Here is a 6,295-nt window from a genome sequence, read left to right on the forward strand (position 1 = left end):
AATTATATCAATGTCCAAATGGACAAAATTCAATTGAATCAATGTCCAAATGGACAAAGTTCAATTGTATCAATGTCCAAATGGACAAAGTTCAATTGTATCAATGTCCAAATGGACAAAGTTCAATTGTATCAATGTCCAAATGGACAAAGTTTAATTGTATCAATGTCTAAATGGACAAAGTTCAATTGTATCAATGTCTAAATGGACAAAGTTCAATTGAATCAATGTCCAAATGGACAAAGTTCAATTGTATCAATGTCCAAATGGACAAAGTTCCAATGAATGAAGGTCTAAATGGACAAAGTTCAATTGTATCAATGTCCAAATGGAAAAAGTTCAATTGTATCAATGTCCAAATGGACAAAGTTCCAATGAATGAAGGTCTAAATGGACAAAGTTCAATTGTATCAATGTCCAAATGGACAAAATTCAATTGTATCAATGTCCAAATGGACAAAGTTCAATTGTATCAATGTCCAAATGGACAAAGTTCAATTGTATCAATGTCCAAATGGACAAAGTTCAATTAAATCAATGTCCAAATGGACAAAGTTCAATTGTATCAATGTCCAAATGGACAAAATTCAATTGTATCAATGTCCAAATGGACAAAGTTCAATTGTATCAATGTCCAAATGGACAAAGTTCAATTGGATCAATGTCCAAATGGACAAAGTTTCAATGGATGAATGTCCAAATGGACAAAGTTCCAATGAATGAATGTCCAAATGGTCAAAGTTCCAATGAATGAATGTCCAAATGGACGAAATTCAATTGTATCAATGTCCAAATGGACAAAGTTCAATTGTATCAATGTCCAAATGGAAAAAGTTCAATTAAATCAATGTCCAAATGGACAAAGTTCAATTATATCAATGTCCAAAATGGACAAAATTCAATTATATCAATGTCCAAATGGACAAAGTTCAATCGGATCAATGTCCAAATGGACAAAGTTTCAATGGATGAATGTCCAAATGGACAAAGTTCCAATGAATGCATGTCCAAATGGACAAAGTTCCAATGAATGAATGTCCAAATGGACAAAATTCAATTGTATCAATGTCCAAAGGGACAAAGTTCAATTTTATCAATGTCCAAATGGACAAAGTTCATTTGTATCAATGTCCAAATGGACAAAGTTCAATTGTATCAATGTCCAAATGGACAAAATTCAATTGTATCAATGTCCAAATGGACAAAGTTCAATTGTATCAATGTCCAAATGGACAAAGTTCCAATGGATCAATGTCCAAATGGACAAAATTCAATTGTATCAATGTCCAAATGGACAAAATTCAATTGGATCAATGTCCAAATGGACAAAGTTTCAATGGATGAATGTCCAAATGGACAAAGTTCCAATGAATGAATGTCCAAATGGACAAAGTTCCAATGAATGAATGTCCAAATGGACAAAATTCAATTGTATCAATGTCCAAAGGGACAAAGTTCAATTTTATCAATGTCCAAATGGACAAAGTTCATTTGTATCAATGTCCAAATGGACAAAGTTCAATTGTATCAATGTCCAAATGGACAAAATTCAATTGTATCAATGTCCAAATGGACAAAGTTCAATTGTATCAATGTCCAAATGGACAAAGTTCCAATGGATGAATGTCCAAATGGACAAAGTTCCAATGGATGAATGTCCAAATGGACAAAGTTCAATTGTATCAATGTCCAAATGGACATAGTTCAATTGTATCAATGTCCAAATGGACAAATTTCAATTGTATCAATGTCCAAATGGACAAAGTTCCAATGGATGAATGTCCAAATGGACAAAATTCAATTGTATCAATGTCCAAATGGACAAAGTTCAATTATATCAATGTCCAAATGGACAAAATTCAATTGAATCAATGTCCAAATGGACAAAGTTCAATTGTATCAATGTCCAAATGGACAAAGTTCAATTGTATCAATGTCCAAATGGACAAAGTTCAATTGTATCAATGTCCAAATGGACAAAGTTTAATTGTATCAATGTCTAAATGGACAAAGTTCAATTGTATCAATGTCTAAATGGACAAAGTTCAATTGAATCAATGTCCAAATGGACAAAGTTCAATTGTATCAATGTCCAAATGGACAAAGTTCCAATGAATGAAGGTCTAAATGGACAAAGTTCAATTGTATCAATGTCCAAATGGAAAAAGTTCAATTGTATCAATGTCCAAATGGACAAAGTTCCAATGAATGAAGGTCTAAATGGACAAAGTTCAATTGTATCAATGTCCAAATGGACAAAATTCAATTGTATCAATGTCCAAATGGACAAAGTTCAATTGTATCAATGTCCAAATGGACAAAGTTCAATTGTATCAATGTCCAAATGGACAAAGTTCAATTAAATCAATGTCCAAATGGACAAAGTTCAATTGTATCAATGTCCAAATGGACAAAATTCAATTGTATCAATGTCCAAATGGACAAAGTTCAATTGTATCAATGTCCAAATGGACAAAGTTCAATTGGATCAATGTCCAAATGGACAAAGTTTCAATGGATGAATGTCCAAATGGACAAAGTTCCAATGAATGAATGTCCAAATGGTCAAAGTTCCAATGAATGAATGTCCAAATGGACGAAATTCAATTGTATCAATGTCCAAATGGACAAAGTTCAATTGTATCAATGTCCAAATGGAAAAAGTTCAATTAAATCAATGTCCAAATGGACAAAGTTCAATTATATCAATGTCCAAAATGGACAAAATTCAATTATATCAATGTCCAAATGGACAAAATTCAATCGGATCAATGTCCAAATGGACAAAGTTTCAATGGATGAATGTCCAAATGGACAAAGTTCCAATGAATGCATGTCCAAATGGACAAAGTTCCAATGAATGAATGTCCAAATGGACAAAATTCAATTGTATCAATGTCCAAAGGGACAAAGTTCAATTTTATCAATGTCCAAATGGACAAAGTTCATTTGTATCAATGTCCAAATGGACAAAGTTCAATTGTATCAATGTCCAAATGGACAAAATTCAATTGTATCAATGTCCAAATGGACAAAGTTCAATTGTATCAATGTCCAAATGGACAAAGTTCCAATGGATGAATGTCCAAATGGACAAAGTTCAATTGTATCAATGTCCAAATGGACAAAGTTCAATTGTATCAATGTCCAAATGGACAAATTTCAATTGTATCAATGTCCAAATGGACAAAGTTCATTTGTATCAATGTCCAAATGGACAAAGTTCCAATGAATGAATGTCCAAATGGACAAAATTCAATTGTATCAATGTCCAAATGGACAAAGTTCAATTATATCAATGTCCAAATGGACAAAATTCAATTGAATCAATGTCCAAATGGACAAAGTTCAATTGTATCAATGTCCAAATAGACAAAGTTCAATTGTATCAATGTCCAAATGGACAAAGTTCAATTGTATCAATGTCCAAATGGACAAAGTTCCAATGAATGAAGGTCTAAATGGACAAAGTTCAATTGTATCAATGTCCAAATGGACAAAGTTCAATTATATCAATGTCCAAATGGACAAAATTCAATTATATCAATGTCCAAATGGACAAAATTCAATTGTATCAATGTCCAAATGGACAAAGTTCAATTATATCAATGTCCAAATGGACAAAATTCAATTGTATCAATGTTTAAATGGACAAAGTTCAATTATATCAATGTCCAAATGGACAAAATTCAATTGTATCAATGTCCAAATGGACAAAGTTCCAATGAATGAATGTCCAAATGGACAAAGTTCAATTGTATCAATGTCCAAATGGACAAAGTTCCAATGAATGAATGTCCAAATGGACAAAATTCAATTGTATCAATGTCCAAATGGACAAAGTTCAATTGTATCAATGTCCAAATGGACAAAGTTCAATTGTATCAATGTCCAAATGTACAAAGTTCAATTGTATCAATGTCCAAATGGACAAAGTTCAATTAAATCAATGTCCAAATGGACAAAGTTCAATTGTTTCAATGTCCAAATGGACAAAATTCAATTGTATCAATGTCCAAATGAACAAAGTTCAAATGTTTCAATGTCCAAATGGACAAAGTTCAATTGGATCAATGTCCAAATGGACAAAGTTTCAATGGATGAATGTCCAAATGGACATAGTTCCAATGAATGAATGTCCAAATGGTCAAAGTTCCAATGAATGAATGTCCAAATGGACAAAATTCAATTGTATCAATGTCCAAATGGACAAAGTTCAATTGTATCAATGTCCAAATGGACAAAGTTCAATTAAATCAATGTCCAAATGGACAAAGTTCAATTGGATCAATGTCCAAATGGACAAAGTTTCAATGGATGAATGTCCAAATGGACAAAGTTCCAATGAATGAATGTCCAAATGGACAAAGTTCCAATGAATGAATGTCCAAATGGACAGAATTCAATTGTATCAATGTCCAAAGGGACAAAGTTCAATTTGATCAATGTCTAAATGGACAAAGTTCATTTGTATCAATGTCCAAATGGACAAAGTTCAATTGTATCAATGTCCAAATGGACAAAATTCAATTGTATCAATGTCCAAATGGACAAAGTTCAATTGTATCAATGTCCAAATGGACAAAGTTCCAATGGATGAATGTCCAAATGGACAAAGTTCAATTGGATCAATGTCCAAATGGACAAAGTTCAATTGTATCAATCATTGTACCAGGGTCTTGTTTCCACTGCTTGTGAATCTGGTTTCGTTCTTTGATTAATTTTTTTTAATTTGGAATCAAACCACGGAGTATTCAGTTGTACCCGACTTCTTAATCCTGTTTTTGGTGTAGTTGTACCTGATTCTATTGCCTTTTTAATGTGATAATTGAAACTTTTAAAAGGGTCTTCTGAGTTGCTTAAGTTGATCGTGAAATTGTTATCAAGAAGATAGGATTTTACTGACATACTGTTGATGATAGGTCTCGTAATCCGGGATTTGGTTCTATTATTAAAACATTTTTTTAAGTTGTTCTTATAATCAACAATAAGTATATTATGGTCACTAAGTGGATCATCAATATTCGATATAGTAGTCTGAATGTTTTGCCTATTTGATAAGATGTGATCTATTAAGGTGCAGCTTGTATCAGTGACTCTCGTGGGAAATGTTTTGTTATGTATTGAAAAATTGTAAGATTGTAAGATGTTGCAAAAATTTAATGAAGAGTGTGGGGATATGGATACGTCAATGTTAAAGTCTCCGAATATTAATGTATCTTGTCTACTTTCGTTCAGTATTTTTTCTAGATGTATTAGAAAATCCTGCATATTTGTGTTGGGTTTTCGATAGATAGCATAGATGTTAACTGGTTTCCTATCACTGCTACTAAGCGTTATACCTAAAAAGGAATTTTCATTTGAGAAATTTTCAATAATTGCACACTTCATAGTATCAATCACATATATTGCTACGTCGCCTCCTCCTTCGTTGGGGCGAGAAGCAAAAACACTTTTGTAACCATTCAGGGAGTAAAACTTTTCCTCTCCAATCTTAAGCCACGTTTCCGTAATGACGAGCACGTGTACAATGTACCGCGAACTTCTTACTTTTTCTTCGATCTCATCAAACTTATTACGGATGCTTCTCGCGTTCATATACATTATTCGTAGACAGTTCGTCACGGGATTATAATTCTCGATGGTGAGGCACTTATGCTCATGTATGTTACACTCCATAATCTATAGTTGCAAGGTCGTTCTTGAGTGCAGCAATGTAGGCCGGGCAGTTGTCCCTATCTCCAGTTGAGTGATCAGCAGGATTACCAAATCTGGTGCATGTCGCGCAAACTGGTTTGATGGTGGAATTTGGGCAGGACTCACCAGTATGATTCTGTTGAGCACAATGTCCACATGTGGGTTTGGTATCTCTGCAATACTTGTATGAGTGACCAATCATGTGGCATTTGGTGCAGACAGTAAGGCCAATAAAATCTCGGACGCGGCAAATAGTCCAGCTTATAAATACTTTCACTTGCTCGACTAGAAATTTACGTACGGTAGCGGGTACTGCGTAGATACGGTGACAAGCGTTACCTGTGCGAGCACCAGCCAGGTGACTTAGTTTACAGCCTGCAATAGTTTCTTCAATGTCTTCAACGTTGGGAATACTAGTGAGAGCCATCCTTAAAAAATCTTTGTCGGTCAGGTCCCGGGGAACATTAAAGAATATCAGTCTCGGTAGACGCTTTGACGGTAGTCGGGCCTTCAGTTTGCTCGAGTTGTCGAAGCAAGGTGCATTTAATAGCTTTTGTTGTTCGCCCGTGGTTGCCGTATTGATCAAGATACCTTTATT

Source organism: Hesperophylax consimilis, unplaced genomic scaffold (genome assembly GCF_061612785.1).
Source record: "Hesperophylax consimilis isolate HC1 unplaced genomic scaffold, BYU_Hcon_1.0 scaffold_80, whole genome shotgun sequence".
Taxonomy (NCBI): Eukaryota; Metazoa; Arthropoda; class Insecta; order Trichoptera; family Limnephilidae; genus Hesperophylax; species Hesperophylax consimilis.